The 17,008-nt window shown below is 36.5% G+C and overlaps 1 protein-coding gene and 1 pseudogene across 10 annotated transcripts in view; both read right to left on the bottom strand.

The window, feature by feature from the left end:
- Positions 1–17,008, bottom strand: part of RHBDD1 (rhomboid domain containing 1) — a 177,471-nt gene that overhangs the window by 91,966 nt on the left and 68,497 nt on the right. The gene's annotated exons all lie outside the window — the stretch shown is intronic.
- Positions 13,542–15,421, bottom strand: LOC308630496 (vacuolar protein sorting-associated protein 28 homolog; annotated as a pseudogene). Its single transcript has 2 exons — positions 15,401–15,421; positions 13,542–14,068 (listed from the first exon to the last, which is right to left on the bottom strand). The product of its transcript is annotated as a vacuolar protein sorting-associated protein 28 homolog (transcript).

Genomic DNA, 17,008 nt, shown 5'->3' with positions numbered 1-17,008 from the left:
TCATTATCATCATCTTGTGAGCTGGGAAAATACTCTATAAGATTTCTATATTCTTAGAGATGACTGGGGCTGCCTCTGAAGCCTCATCTTAGATTCTCCCTGTAAGATAAGGCAGAGCCCCTGGGGCCAGGTACTCCTAGCACTGGTGGCACTTTCACTGTCTGCCAGTTGCTGGGATGCATTTTCAAGGCTTCTAAATGCTCAGTTTTCCCATCTCTCATTTGAATCTCAGACTTTGCCTACAGCTGTACACTGATTTTACATAAGATGGTCTTTCCTTATTACCTACTCTAGACTTCTGGTATTGGATTCCTGACTCACCTATTTGTACTCAGTCTTTTATCTTTGACTGGACCAGCCACCCCAATCTCTGGCTTTATTTAGCCAACATGCACTGATATGTGTCAACCACCATTTTAGAAACTGGGTATAAGGAGAGCATAAGACATAATGGTGTGTTAGTTTTGTATAACTGTGAGCAAACTATCCAAGAAACACTACTTAATTTGGTGCTCCTTTTTCAGAGGCTCAACCCATAGTTGGCCAACTCCACAGCTCTGAGCCTGAAGTGAAGATTAAGGCATGAGGATATGGAAGAGGAAAGCTGTCATCTCACAGTGGCCATGAAGCAGAGAGACAGTGCAAGGAGCCACATAATCCCCAAGGGCACAACCCCAGAGACCTACTTTCCCTAGCCACACCCCTCCTGCCTATAGTTACCACCCAGTAGTCCATTCAAATCCACTGAATAGCTTAATCCACTGATAAGGTTATAGTTTATAATCTAGTCATTTCACCTCTGAACATTCCTTCATTGCTTAATACATGAGCTTTGGCGGGGGACATTAAAGATTCAAACCATAATACATAGATAAAAAATAAGATTTGTGAAAACTATGTTACTATACAATTAATTTGAATAACTTTTTTTTTTAAATTGTATTTTTTATTGATTATTTAAAGCATTATATAGCTCATGATATATCATCTTTCATACATTTGACTCAAATTGTGTTTTGAACTCCCATTTTCACCCCAAATACAGATTGCAGAATCACATCTGTTACATATTCACATTTTTACATAATGCCATATTAGTGACTGTTGTATTCTGCTACCTTTCCTATCCCCTACTATCCCCCCTCCCCTCCCCTCCCCTCCCATCTTCCCTCTCTCACAAAATAATATGGGGAACTGAAATTTTAAAGAAAAAATAATATTAATGAACCTATCATCTTGAGTTAACCACTAAATATTTTGTTATATTTCTCTCAAGCTCTTTGGAATAACTATTTTACTTTGAAAAAAATGAAAACTACATTTTTATATGTAATATTTAATACATTATTATTATATTTTTTGGTACTTGAGACTGACCCCTCAGGGGCATTTTTGCAGTGAGCTACATCCCCAGACCTTTATATTTTTATTTGAGACAGAGTCTTGCTAAGTTGCTGAAGGTCTTGCTAAATTGCTGAGGCTGGCTCCAAACTTTCAGTCCTCCCATGTTGCTGGGAATACAGGTATGTACCAACACACCTTATTCTATCTTCTACCTTTATCATGAGCATTTTACAATTCCATTAACATATTCTCTGACAACACCATCTTAATGGTTTTATAATACCCCATCACATCATTGTCTCTTGAATCATTTACCTACTATTGGATGTGTAAGTTGTTATTCATTTTCTAGTTCTTCATGACATTAAGTAGACTGATAATAACCTTTTTTTTAGTTTCTGTTTATTTGTAATTTGTTTATTCTTAGAAAGGTAATTATTGAATCAAAGGATAATTGAATAAAAAGGTATAAATCTTTTTATAGTTCTTAATGCTTATTAAATAACTTTGCAGAATGTTTGTCCCAACATATAGTCAATCCCATTAGAGGTTTACATAAACTCCCATTTCACCAAACCCTCAATAATAGCAAGTAGATAATTTTTTAACTAGTTAATTTAATAGGCAAAATAGCTTATTTTAATTTCCCTTTACTTGTGAATTTTGTATTATATTATATATGTATTAGGCCCTGATTGATGTATTTCTGATGGCTTTTGTCAATTTGCCTACTGGTATTTTTCTTGCAGCTAATACTATACATCCTAAAGATGCATTTTTTTTTGTTTCTAATTTATTTCTAATATTTTTGGCCCTTTATTATTTTATTTATTTTGGCCCCTTATTAATTTATAAAGTACTTTGACCTGAAATAAAATATCTGTTTATTTTGTCTTCATTTGAGGTTATGTTCAATGTTTTTTTTTTATTTATTTTGTTTTTTTCTTAGAAATTTAAATTTCCAGCCAGGCATCACAAAATCAGCTACTTGGGAAGCTTGAGATGATGAACTGGAGGCCAGCCTGGGCAACATAGCAAGACCCTATCTCAAGAAAACAAAATAGAAATTTAAATTTCCTTCACATATTCTTAGACATTTTGTACATCTTATTTTCTAAACATCAGAAATCTGTGAAATAAAGTTCTTAAATTGTTTTTTTTTTCAAATGGTTAAAAAAAAATTCTTCAAGTTCCATTGATTAAATAAGCCTCAATTTCCCTACTGACCTTTGGTGTTACTTTTATCATGTCTGTGGCATATCACGTCCTAAAAAGATATGTCTTAGAATCAAGCCACCATAGCAATATAAATTATGGAAGTGACATATATTGTTAGATATAAAACTTGTTATTTATTTGACCTGTGTGTTATGAATGACTATAAAATTAAAATGCTTTCCTCTTGAATTCAGAAGGGAACAATGTCCATTTAAAGAGAGATAAATTAGAACCAAATTATTTTATCTCTCATATAAGCTAATGAGAATCCAACTTTAAATGGAAGGAACGTTTATGCACTCTGCAGCCTGTTCTCAGCTGGTTATCACAGAATAATTGATGTACTAATGATTTCAATTCATAGCACTGACTGTCTTCATTTTGCATAATTTGAACCAAACCTGAATGTAAATGGAAAATAGTCCTCTTGCCTATTTAACTCCCGTGACTTTTAACTAAAAATCACTTAATACTGTAGCAGAAGAAGGGGAAATTAGCAAATATAAAGAACTCACTATTTTAAAACATTCCTCATACTGAAATGGGAAAAATTAAGTAAATACATCAGAAATCTCTAGAGATACGGTTTATCATCTTATTAGTTGAGAATGAATATTTAATTGTATAACATTTATCTCCAATAGTGTCACCTGGAAAAAAATTTCCAAATAGGCCAAAGTATATATTCTAAATACTCTCAAGGAAATAAATGGGCTTCACAGGCTTCATTATTTTTTTTAATGAAAAAATATATTATTAAAAAATCGAAGTCAAAATTATTGGTAAATTTATAATTAACTTCTCAGATTAAAAAACATTATTTTTGTGTAAAACACATTATACAGTCCTCTTCAATTTAACAGATATATTTATTCATATCACCTACTAACCTTAAACATGACTTTTCTTGAGTTTTGAAAAATTCCTTTTTAAAATAACCTTCAGTCATCATTATCTGAGACATTCAACACAGTGCACTCAAGTCTTGTACCTGTCACCAAGTCACCAGAATTGATCATTAACAAGTCTAGTTAGTTAAATACAACTTAAGTTAGTGTTGCATCTACACACCCACAATTATATCACAGCACGTTGGCCAATTAGGTCCAGCCCTGTAGTGAACCTTAATCCAGACAATTCTGTTCAACTAGAAAAGCAGCTGCTTCCTGGATTCTACCTACTGCTCTTCAACCAGCATTCTGAGCTGGCTAACTGGAGAGAACAGGCCCTAAATAGGGTCTAATTTGCAGCTTGTGTAGTCAAGTTAGTATAAAATGTCTCATATATATTTGCATCCCTGTATACCATGTGTTATTTTTTATATACCTTTATTTCATTTGTTTATATTTGTGTGGTGCAGAGGATGGAACTCAGTGCCTCATGCATGCTAGGCAAGCACTCTACCACTGAGCTACAGCCCCAGCCCCATGTGTTTATGGAACCAATTGCAGAAGACAATATTTATTCATGCACTTAAATTAAAATTTGCTTACAAACCATGGGCTAATTGGACATTACTTCTGAATTTCATAAAGGCAAATGAAAGCTGATGTTTACACACAGATACTCTGAAATGATATTTCATAATTTCATCAAAAAATAAATAAAACCAATGGTCATAGTCCAGAGGTGCTGCTATGGACTAAATTATGCCCTTCTCAAATTAACATGCTGAAACCCTAACACCCAATGTAAAGGTACTTGGAGATGAAGCCTTTTCAAAATAATTAGGTTCGATGGGGTCAGGAGGGTGGGGCCTTTGCAACAGGATTAGCACCCTTGTAAGAAGTGAAAATAGAATTTGAGTATTTGTGCCCATGTGTCCTTTGTCCATCCATCTATCTGTGCCTCTTTCTTTCTCACCTTGCTACATGAGGACACAGGAAAAGTGGCTTCACTAAGAAATGATCATGCTGCCAATTTGATCTAGCTCCAGAACTGTGAGAAATAAATTCTGTTGTTTAAGCCACATAGTCCATGTTATTTTTTATGCCATCCTGTGCTAATTAAGACAGCAGCCTAAGAAGACATGAGGACCTGGAACAACAACAACAAAAAAAAGGATATCAATTAAAAACTGGGAAAATCTGAATAAAGTATGGGCTTTCATTAATAATAATGTGTCAATATTGGTTCATTAATTGTAACAAATGTACCACACTGATATTAGGATTTTAATAGGTGAAACTGAGTGTGGTGTACATGGAGCTTTCTATACATTTTGTAATTTTTCTTCTGTTAATCTAAAACCATACTACAAAAAAAGAAATGTATTTAAGACACCTAATGTCCATCTTTAATCTCCCCCTAAAAAATTATCATTTCTTTATTCTCCATACAAATGGCTTTCTTGTTCTCAGCTATGGTCTAGAATATATCTTTATCCATTAGTGTTAGCAGAAAAGAAATTCTCTATAAGTCACTACTTAGTGAAACTAAAATTGTACTGTGCAGCTAAGGTCTTTTGTACACATAATCTGATAAAAAGAACCACCTGGTATTCATTATCATCAGCCATTAACATTGAACAATTACAGATTCTTAAAAATATTTAGAGGGCATAAACACAGACAAGGAACTACAACTGACTAAAAAGGAAAAGAAAATATCTCACCTAATGAGCAAAAGAACTGTAAAAAAAAAAAATAGAATAAAAAATTTCCAAGAGCTTTAAGAGAATATTTAGATCAGAAGGAGCTGAGGAAGTAAGGAAGCGAGCACTTTCAGATGCTGCTGGTCAGCTATAAACTGGAACAAACAGAAAGTAAAGTGATAGTATATACCAAGAGTCATGAAAATAGTCCAAATCCTTAACTTTCTTCTAGGAAGGACTTCAAGGACTTGTAAGTAATTCTCTGAAAATATCTTCATTTGTAATCTGAATGAATAGTAATAACATTAGTATGTAAAACTAGTGAATGAAAAATTAAATTAAGGAATCACTATACAGCCATTAAAACCAAGGCTTTGAGAGATCTGTGTTTATAAGATATTAAATGAAAAAGTAAAAAATATAATTGCGTACAAGGATAGAGGTAAGTGACAGCATAATGCTAATAGTAATTTTCTCTGGGTTTAGAGAGTGTGGGCAGTTTGTTTTCTTCATCATACATTTATATATTTTTGACTTTTCTACAGCAATATGTTTCTCTTTCAATTAAAAGCTGGGAAATAAGATTACCTCTTCATTTAACCATTGCTTCCTTTTTAGTTTAATTAAGTGTTTAGCAATTTTTTTAAAAAAAAATTGATACACTAAGGTGGGCACAGTGGCCCATGCCTGTTATCCCAGTTGCTTATGAGGCTGAGGCAGGAGGATTGCGAGTTCAAAAGCAGCCTCAGCAAAAGCAAGGTGCTAAGCAACTCAGTGAGACCCTGCCTCTAAATAAAATACAAAATAGGGCTGGGGATGTGGCTCAGCGGTCCAGTACCCCTGAGTTCAATCCCTGGTTCCCCCAAACCACTCCCCCCACAAAAAACTGATACATTAAATCTCTTAGAAAAGAGTAACTAAAGAAAATGCACCAGCAGTCAGATAAAATAGTCTTTTCTGCTCTTTGTGCAATTCCCATTAAGTTCTAAATTCTTCCCACAGTGGTCAGGGAATGGGTGAATCACTCAGTCCAGCTATGTAGTACAGGGCTGGGCCTTCTCTCTTTCTACAGGCTTGGCCTCCAGAGCCAGGGAGATAATTTATATTCCCCCTTTCCCTCAATGAGTTCCAACTATAGTGGGAGGACAAGTTTTTTGCTTGGAAATTTCTCATTCTCATCTTATAAAATCTAATTCTAGGGAATGATTATTTGGGGTTAAGTATTGCTTGCACCTTGAGTTCTCTTACTGCATGCCTTCCTGAAAAGCAGGACAAATTAACTCTTAACAAAGGACTCAAGTAACTTTCCATTATGGGAGCCTATACAGAAGAAAGGGAGGAAATATACAAATGAACACACAAGGAAAGCAGAAGAAAAATTTCCCCTGCTTTACTAATCTGCTCTGGACAGTCCTGGAATACTGATTTAAACTGAACCCTTAACAGGTTGTGAGAACATGTTTCCATGAAATAAAACAAAGGATGAGTATCATTCTATGTAAATTTCTCATCCAAGATTATGAGAAAAATGTGATAGTCCCAATAGACACAAAGATAAATTATGTGATGCCAGCTACCATAGAAACGAAAAATTATTTTTCAGGAAACTCTCATCCTGGATAATGAACACGTGTACATATACACACAGACCACTTTGTGCTAAACAGTCAAAAATAATCCAATAAACTGGCATAACTTTTTGAAAAACAACTTCAGCTATCTTTGCATAATCTGATTCCAAACAGCAGCCCCTTTCCACCTCTCAGTGAGCTGCCACATATACTGCCCAAACCCTGAGATCATCAAATTTCCTTCTTGAGTTCTCAATCATTTCTGTAATATGAGTCTTTCTGTAAAAGAGGCTTTCTCTCCCAAGCATAATTAATCCAAATATCACTAGATTTACATATTTTTTATTTGCTTGTTTACACAAACTCCTGATGTATATTTTGACCCAATATCCACTGGTTTTTGTTTTATTTTCTACTAAGCAGCTAGAAATACTTTGACATTTCAAAAAGTTTATGATGATATGTTAGGCTTGCATTTGGGGAAATGTGTTAACTTTTATATCTCATTTCCTCCTTTGTTGTAGATAACTCTTCTTCCATTTTTCAGAAGGCTTTATTAATAACTTTCTTTATAATTTAAAACCTATTATTAGCATTTCTGGCTTAGGTGAAGTATAAATCTACCAGTAGTTACTTCCATATACAGAGAGCTATCTTGAGAGCACAGTCATGAGTAGGCATAGGAACAAACAGTGCTTATGGTAACAAAGGTTAATAGATGAGTAGAAATCTGTGAGTGCGGCCTATTATTCTCATATCACCAAAGTCCTGACAATCAAATTCTCTTTTCTGCTAAAGACAATAAATGATGCTGATTTATACATATATTTAAATTTAATTTAAGCAATTAATAACTGCTTTAAAACTGTTCTTCTCATATTTTTCCTGTATTGTGTTCCACATAAAAATTCATTTGAGACTTGACCTAGCACACATGGATCTCTAGCTGAAGGCAAATTCCTTGAAATATACTTACTACATGCAACACTAATATTTCTGTCTTTTTTCCTTTTCTTTTTCTGTTTTTTGGGATGCCAGTTGTGACCCACTCAATTCAATTCATTGCTCCTTAAAGCATGAGAAACCAGAGGTGGAAGCCACTGCTTTAAAGCCCTACATTGGCAGGTGATGCTGTTGGCAACTTACTGTTTGACAGTAGCTCAGGAAAAGCCTTCTCTTTTGTTCTCTTCCCTTCACTCTTCTATCCTCACTAACTCCCTAAACACTGCCTTTGCATTCTTTTAATTTAACTCATTGCTGCCATCACTACTTCTGCAAAACAAATCTCCCCCAAATGAAGTGGCTTATATATAAATCAAAAACCATTTTCTTGGACTCAAATTCTATGCATCAGGAATTGATAAAGAGCACCAATGGGTGTCCAGCCTCTATTCCATCCTGTTTAGCCTCAAGTGAAAACCCAAGGCTGGGGTGATTCAGTGACTGAAGGTAAATGCCATACACTCACATACCTGGCAGTGACACCACCAACTCACAGATGGAAGGCAGAGTCAGGTAAGATGCACTCCTCATGTGGGCATAAGTATTTAAGCTTACAAGGTAAAACATTTCCTGACTTAGTAGTAATGTGATATCTGTTTGGATTCTATTGGTTACAGTGAGTCATAAATGTACTTGATTTAAGGGCAAGTAAAATGAACTCCACCTCTTGGTGGCAGAGTGGCAAAGTTCCAAAGGAACATGTGGACAGGTGAGTTGTTACAGTCATTTTCTAAACTGTTATTCCACAAATTCACCAATTCCAGAGGTAAAGATCCAACAGTATTCTATGTAGCTAGATCCATATGTTTATCAACTGGCACTTCAAACAAAATGGATCCAAACTTAAGTCAACCTCCTCTTATACTACCTCAGTACCATTGGAGAAGAAAGAACTTTATGTTGTATTATAGGCAAATATGCCAGAAGCACTTCATCATAAAATGTAAGCAGATGCAAGGAGAGAACTCAAAGTAGCATGGCAGCTTCATATAGTCTAAGGAATTCTGTCCCATATGGGACAGACATATTTCATAGTCAATATCAGTAAAAAGAGGGACAAACAGCCTTTCCTCATGTCTAGAGTTAACAGTTTCTGTTGACAGTTAAGTAGCAATTTCAGTAGCTATATATAATTTTAAATATTCACCTGCTTCCCTCTCGCTCCCATCCCTGACAACATTCGCTCCCTTGGAAAAGGCTCTACTATTCAGATCCAACATCACCATTTTTTCTTTTCATATAAGTTAAGAAGCCTTCTGGTGACTAGAAAGGCAACTTCAAGAGTTCACAGAAGTAATTTTCAAACTGCTACGTGGACCACTGATTTCCCCAAGACTCTTCCAGAGATTCATAAAGTCAACATCATTTTTATAACAGTATTAATAATTATCTTCCTTTTTCACTGTGTTCACATTTGCACTCATGGCACAAAGCAATGATGTATACAACTGCTGATGTCTTAGCATGAATGAATGAAGCAAAGCAGTGCTCCCAGAGAGTACCAAGAGTCACTGCATTCTTTTTTTTTAAATCCTTAATGTTTATTTTTTATTATTATTAGTTGTTCAAAACATTACAAAGCTCTTGACATATCATATTTCATACATTTGATTCAAGTGGATTATGAACTCCCATTTTTACCCCGTATACAGATTGCAGAATCACATCGGTTACACATCCACGTTTTTACATACTGCCATACTAGTGTCTGTTGTATTCTGCTGCCCTTCCTATCCTCTACTATCCCCCTCCCCTCCCCTCCCATCTTCTCTCTCTACCCCATCTACTGTAATTCATTTCTCTCTCTTGTTTTTTTCCCTTTCCCCTCACTTCCTCTTATATCTAATTTTGTATAACAATGAGGGTCTCCTTCCATTTCCAAGCAATTTCCCTTCTCTCTCCCTTTCCCTCCCACCTCTCGTCCCTGTTTAATGGTAATCTTCTTCTCATGCTCTTCCTCCCTGCTCTGTTCTTAGTTGTCCTCCTTATATCAAAGAAGACATTTGGCATTTGTTTTTTAGGGATTGGCTGGCTTCACTTAGCATAATCTGCTCTAATGCCATCCATTTCCCTGCAAATGCCATGATTTTGTCATTTTTTAGTGCTGAGTAATACTCCATTGTGTATAAATGCCACATTTTTTTTTATCCATTCATCTATTGAAGGGCATCTAGGTTGGTTCCACAGTCTAGCTATTGTGAATTGTGCTGCTATGAACATTGATGTAGCTGTATCCCTATAGTGCGCTCTTTTAAGGTCTTTGGGGAATAGTCCGAGAAGGGGAATAGCTGGGTCAAATGGTGGTTCCATTCCCAGCTTTCGGAGGAATCTCCATACTGCTTTCCAAATTGGCCACACCAATTTGCATTCCCACCAGCAATGTACAAGTGTACCCTTTTCCCCACATCCTCGCCAGCACTTGTTGTTGTTGTTTGACTTCATAATGGCTGCCATTCTTACTGGAGTGAGATGGTATCTTAGGGTGGTTTTGATTTGCATCTCATCATGGTGAGCATTTTTTCATGTACTTGTTGATTGATTGTATGTCCTCCTCTGAAAAGTGTCTGTTCAGGTCTTTGGCCCATTTGTTAATTGGGTTATTTGTTTCCTTATTGTTTAATTTTCTGAGTTCTTCATATACTCTGGATATTAGAGCTCTATCTGAAGTGTGAGGAGTAAAAATTTGTTCCCAGGATGTAGGCGTCACTGCATTCTTCAGATATGCTTTTTTTTTTTTTGTAATGCAAGCTTTATTTAAGAATGCACTTGGTGAAGAGGTAAAATTCTTTCATTTTATTAAGCACCAATATTATCACCCATTTTATTAATTTGTTACGTAATAAAATGAGAAATATGCATGAAACATTGCAGCTAAATAGCAAAGGAAGATGCAGTATCCATGAAATGTATGTGTGTGGTTGTTCAGCTGCAAGATAAACTAGCTGTTCTTTTCATGGACTATCTCCTTACCACAATTACTTGAAAGAAAAAATGATGAACTCCATCTAAATAAATGTAAAATGGTACACATTTTCTCAAAAATGAACCAAATGAGCCTTCAAGGCAAACTGCTGACATCATTTATTGCCAATGATAAAATTTGAGCTTTTAAGTGGAGATCAGAATTTTGGAAAACTTCAACCACTCTGAACTTGGATAGTTTTCAAGACTTTTCTGATGGGATCAGTAGTGGTTTTAACAAATGTGATATTTTGATATTATAAAATTTACAAAGTCTATCTATCAACAAACTACCAAAGAAAAATATCAGAACATCACACACAGGAGAAAGATCCTTTCCAAGTTCAAGACAAACCAATGGATTTCAAGATTTCAGAATATGGAATGATTCACTGATAGAGTTTCAGATTCGACAACAGAATTAATCTTCAAGAAACTAACAATTGCCAAGTTTTAGTTTAGTACAACGAATAACATCCACAATTATCTTAGAATGCTATTAAAGCATTCCCTCCTACCCTTTCCAAATACATTCCTATGTAAAGACAAATTGTTTTTCAACCAAATGTTTCAATCAATGTATTTCTCCACAGATTAAATCATATTCCTTGGAAAATATAGGAATCAGCTGTTATTTTTATTACTTAAGCAACATATTTAAAAGTTTCACAAAATTTTCCTGCCATTTATTTACTTATGATTTGGAAACTATAGTAGCCTCCCTTTCCCTTTAGCTATAGCTCTACTTCCTGTGGTTATCTATGGTCAATCACATAACAAAACTATCAGAAGTTTTTTTTTTTTCTTTCAAAATTTCATGGATAGAAGATTCATTCTTACCATACATCTTAGCAGTGTCAATATACAAAGTTTTATTAAGTCAAGAACTATCACCATGGCTAGCATTACTACTCCTGTGCTTTGACCTGATTAAAAGCACTGCAACTCTGCAACAATCTGCCAAATTGGCTTCAAGGCACTCTGAGACTGAAAAACAGGAGGGGAAGAGAGATGGATAGGAAAGAGGGAGGAGAACCTCATTCATATAACTTTTAGTATAATATATTGTTATACTGGCAAGTCACCCAGTATGTGAGAGAGGGTGCGGGGGATACCAAGACTTGGGCTCTGGGTATGGCATGTGGTGATGTTGACCAGCTCCACAGCGGGAGACTGCAGCCTGGGCTGCTCTCACATCCCTTCTGGGGTCTGAGTAGGCACCCTGGGGGCCTGCACTGTGTCCCTGCCTGGTGACAGTCCTCACTGGTACTTTGTTTTACTATTAATTATTGTTAGTCTCTTACAATGTTTAATTGTAACATAAAAGTTTACGTTTTATAAACTTTTCCTTTTTGACAAAGTTAAACTTTGTCAAAGGCACTTTGTTTTTGTCACTTTTGCTTATGTCAACCCATACTGAGCTTATTACTGTTATTTTAAATGAATTTGAATAAATGATGTTATGAATTTAAGTTAATTTGCTAAATATTAAGTTCTTTAAAATCCTGTTTTAATCTTAGATATAGTAAATTTTTATAGGCATAATCCCTTCAGACAAAAATTCTTTGGTATTCTCAAAAATTTTTAAGACTTAAATTGGTCTTATGACCTAAAAGTTAAGGAACCACTGGTTTAGAATTGAGTTGGAAGACCTGACTGCTGAAGCTTATATACTTGGCTCTCCCTTAAATACTTATTTAAACACTAGCTGATATTTGAATAACTATAGTAAGAAATGTAAAAGTTCCTATTTATCGATTTCAAGAAATAGTGCAAAGATCTGAGATATTAGTAGCAAGGGTCTAGTTAATTTAGCCACATAGAGAAGGAACTGAAGAAAGTTTCCCAAGGCCCAGCTGACAGTTTATGGATCACAACAAAAATAATTCTCATGTATTGGAAATTCTACATGTCAAGAAACATTGTAAGTTCTTTAATACATTATGTCACATCATGACTACAACAACTTTGTAAAGGAGAAATAATTATTTCTATCACTCAAAAGATGAGAAAACTGGGCTGGGGATATAGCTCAGTTGGTAGAGTGCTTGCCTCGAATGCACAAGGCCCTGGGTTCAATCCCTAGACCAAAAAAAGAGGGGGGGGGGGCGAATAGAATCAGAAAGTCATTCTTCACAAGTCTCCTTGAAATAACCAATTCAGACAAGAACCATCACTGATATATACTAAAACCAAAAGGTTAAAGTTATGGGGAACCTACCTAATGATGTCCATGTATCACCCACATAGACTGCTTGCTAACTGCAAGTCTTTGTCCCTTTAACCTTGATCACCTTAAGTGATTAATTGGGGGGGGGGGGGAATAGAATCAGAAAGTCATTCTTCACAAGTCTCCTTGAAATAACCAATTCAGACAAGTCTTCACAAGTCTCCTTGAAATAACCAATTCAGACAAGAACCATCACTGATATATACTAAAACCAAAAGGTTAAAGTTATGGGGAACCTACCTAATGATGTCCATGTATCACCCACATAGACTGCTTGCTAACTGCAAGTCTTTGTCCCTTTAACCTTGATCACCTTAAGTGATTAAACTTATAATTTCTAATAGAGGAACAACCTGACTTTTTGTTTATTTGTTTTGGCAGAAGGACAGCATTTTTATTGGGGGTGAGTCCTTACAACACAAACACAGACAACTCCTCTAGATATCAAATCTCATGAAGATGTCCAGGATGGGTGTGGCCAAGAGTGAGGAATTGTCCCCTAGGTAGCCATCCCACATTCCCCATGGGCCATGATGAGACTCAGGTGTGCAGGAAGCAGTTAAAGGTGCTGGAGGCATACTCCAGATCAAAGAGCATCTGGCGTATCTGGGAGTGATCCAGCTCACTGGTGGCCCTCAAAGTCTGGGGGTAGGTGGCTCATATGGTGCATGGTCTCCATCACCTCCCACAGGTCGGCTGGATCTTGTCCATGTTGGATCTACAGGTGCAGTTTGTCCATGACTATGATGACAAGTGAGGCAACATTGGCAATGTAGTGATTGAGATTGCCCATGTCGTCCTTGACCCTCTCCATGGCTAGAGGGCAGCCCAGGCAGAACTTGTGGCAGAATTCACAATGAAGCTGGTTTCTGAGCCTTGAACCTGCCAGAAAGCAGCTCTGTACTGGACCAAGCACTGAGAGCAGGCTGCAGTGTACTCGTTGGCAGTGACGCAGTTCTTGATAAATGCTTATTCCAGTGCTTGCACTGTCTTCTCTACTGCATTCAGCTCTGTCATGCTGTCATACTTCTCCCTCTCCCAGGCATTCTTGTACAACTTCACTTCCTCACACACCTCTGGCTTATTCCCTGGGGCTCCAATGCCTGGAGTGGCTGGGATCCAGTGAAATATCCTGCGGGCTCTGTCAGCCTAGGCAAGCTCAGCAGCTCCTGAGATGGCGCCGGGGACACAACCTGACTTCCTGGCTTTTATAGCCTTCCTACCATGATGCCCCATCACCTCCCTGGAGCTGCCTTTATTTTTTCTTTTTTGGGGGGTGATATCAAGGATGGAACCCAGGGCCTTGTACATACTAGGCAAGCTTTCTTCCACTCAGCTACATCACCAGCCCTATGTAGTATTCTTGGCAAAGAAATCAGTTTAATCTGAATCTAAGCAAGCCTTAGACCTAATTTGAGCTTCCAGAATGCAGGGGCTAGAGAGAGAAGTTAACTCCCTGAAGAAACAAGCAAAGACATGGCAATGTACTAGAAAACAAGACATCTGATATTTTCCAAACATCACTGTCATGGAAAATAAGAAGGGGGATGAACTGCCCTAAAGGAGGACAAAGAAATGTAATAATCAAATATAATATGTGAACTTTAGATCATCCTCCTCAGCTGCAAAAAAAAAAAAAAAAAAATCTAAAAGACATTTTAACTCCCCCCAAAATTTGAATATGTACACTAGACAACTAGACAACACTGGGAAATCACTGATACTTTTCTTAGAATGACACAAATAATGTAGTCATATAAAAGGATATCTTTATTTTTAGAACATGCATCTTAAGTTTTTAGTGGTAAAGTTATTATGATATTTACAATTTACTTTAAAATGTTCAGTTACTTTGCTTTGTATTTGAAAATTTTTACAATAAAAAAATATAAACAAGCATAAACAAAAAACACTATTAAATATATTTTTCTCATTTGCTCAATCTAACCAAGAAGTTTTTAGTAGGGTCAAAGTAATTACTCTTGTCAAACATTAACAGTGAAGCAGTACCCAAAGCCAAGGGGTTAATGTTTTCAGAACTACCATATTATTCCAAAGAATCTCCCAGGGCCCAGATGCAGTCATGGCCTGCTTAATTAGTGTTTGTGAGTGTCTTAGGGGCATTTTTAGAATGCTGTCATTCAGGATGCAGCAAAGGGAATGGAGAGTAGAACTCAAGCAAACAAAATTAAATAACAGCTGACTTATTAATTTTAAAAAGAAAAAGATAGGTATGATTCCTTTTAGGAACACTGCACACTTCTTCCAGTGACTTATTTCAAAATTTGGGTTAAACACTCTTTTTTTTTTCATTTATAAAGCACTTTGATATGAATTACCTCTTTGACTCCTTAAAAGTAACTTGTTAAATAGAGAGGTAAGAGATATTGCCATTTTACAGATTAAGAAAATGAGGCTTGGAAAGGATGTATGATTTGCCTGAGATCCCTTGGCTAGTAGTGAGCCCTGCTTCTCTCACACTTGACCAATGTCCTCTAGCATGTTCACTGAGTCTTACTCTTGGTGACATTCATTTCTCTGAGCTTCTGCCTAGATAGCCTAAAACTCATGAAAAATTGCAGACATTCATAATTTGAACTAGAACAAATCTTAGTACCAGATCCCACTTGCTTACATCAGCAGAATGTTGGTGGGGTGAGAGATGAGAAGGAAGCCCAGTCTATGTAGGAGGCAGCCTACTCAAGTGGCCTCCTGGGCCACCTGAGAAGCAGGGACAACTCTCCAAACACAATCATCTCACAGGGTCCCAGGATACGAAGGCAAATGAAAAGACAAGAGTGAGGCTGAGTAATCACATAAATAAGGACACACAAGGAATACTCTGGTGGTCAAGTCCACCCCTTGCAGTGCCTACTTAGAGTGCCTTGCAATCATAAAACTTTGTAACTGGGAGAAATTACTGATTTCATGGCTTTCATGAAACATAGAGGTCCACCAAATGTTTGCTTTGGCAGATTTTTTTTTCCTCCCAAAGGGCAGCCCACATAGTTGTCTGAGAAAAGCAGGCTTTGTTCTAAAGATTTACAGTGCTTCCCCAATGAAAACTGTAATTGACAACCACCAAGAGAAAACAATGCAAAACAATGAGAGCTCTGGTTTCTCCCAGTCTGCCAAGATGCATCTCAAAGAAACACTGGCTTCTTAGGTTCCCTGGACCAGTGTTTAGCTCAGTCTTTATTTGGACACAGGCATAACTAGATGCTTGGATATTAGAAGTTGATCATTCAAAGCAATCAAATCTTAAAAACCAAGATTTGTTCTTTCAAACTTCAAAAATAGGAAATTGTATTTAATTCTCATGCTCAGAATATCAGGTCCCTCCTCATAGAATAAGCATATCAGACAAAAATGCAACCATACTTTTTCCATGTAAAGGGACCCTAAAAGAAAAAGGAAATACACGATGAGCTCTTCAGAAATAGTTGCATGAGAATATTAAAGGCTCTGTTATTCAGGGGACTCATTATAGTATAAAAGTTCAAGTACCAGAGGGAGTGATTTTCATATGAATGTTGGGTGTTACCAGTCACAGAGAAGGGCCTATCATCTACATAGAGAACCAAGTCACATCAAGCAAGTAAGGGAAGCTGTGAGTGACAAGGTATAGAGAGGGCTGTTCAAATAAAGGACAGACATCACTGGACCCTTTTTCAAAGAAAACTTTGAAGATTTTGTTAGGCTTTTCTTATTGAACTGTCACAAGTAACAATACAATTGTAAATGAGTGGTGTTCAATGCCACATCACTGCCATTTATACACCAGCTGCCAATGGCTGCCCATGATGGGAAATTAGCATTTAAGAAGGAGTCAAGGTTACTGGCCTGACACACAGCCCAACAAGAACATTCTCAAATAAGATATGACACCCAACACAGCCACACAAATCAAAACCAAAGTGAAACTCATGTCTGAAAAAGAGAAGAGCAAAACAAAACAAAACTCCTCCTTTCTGAATATTCTTGATTCTCCAAACACTGTCCAGGTCAGGTCCCCAGAGTAAAAAGAAACAAACCAACCATGTGTTTCCAGTTGTATGATATAGATTAAATGAAGTGGAAGTGGAAGAG

Source organism: Spermophilus citellus (assembly GCF_964194105.1).
Source record: "Spermophilus citellus genome assembly, chromosome: 11".
Lineage (NCBI taxonomy): Eukaryota > Metazoa > Chordata > Mammalia > Rodentia > Sciuridae > Spermophilus > Spermophilus citellus.
Note: the sequence above shows the minus strand (reverse complement) of the source record. Positions and strands in the feature narration are given on the sequence as shown.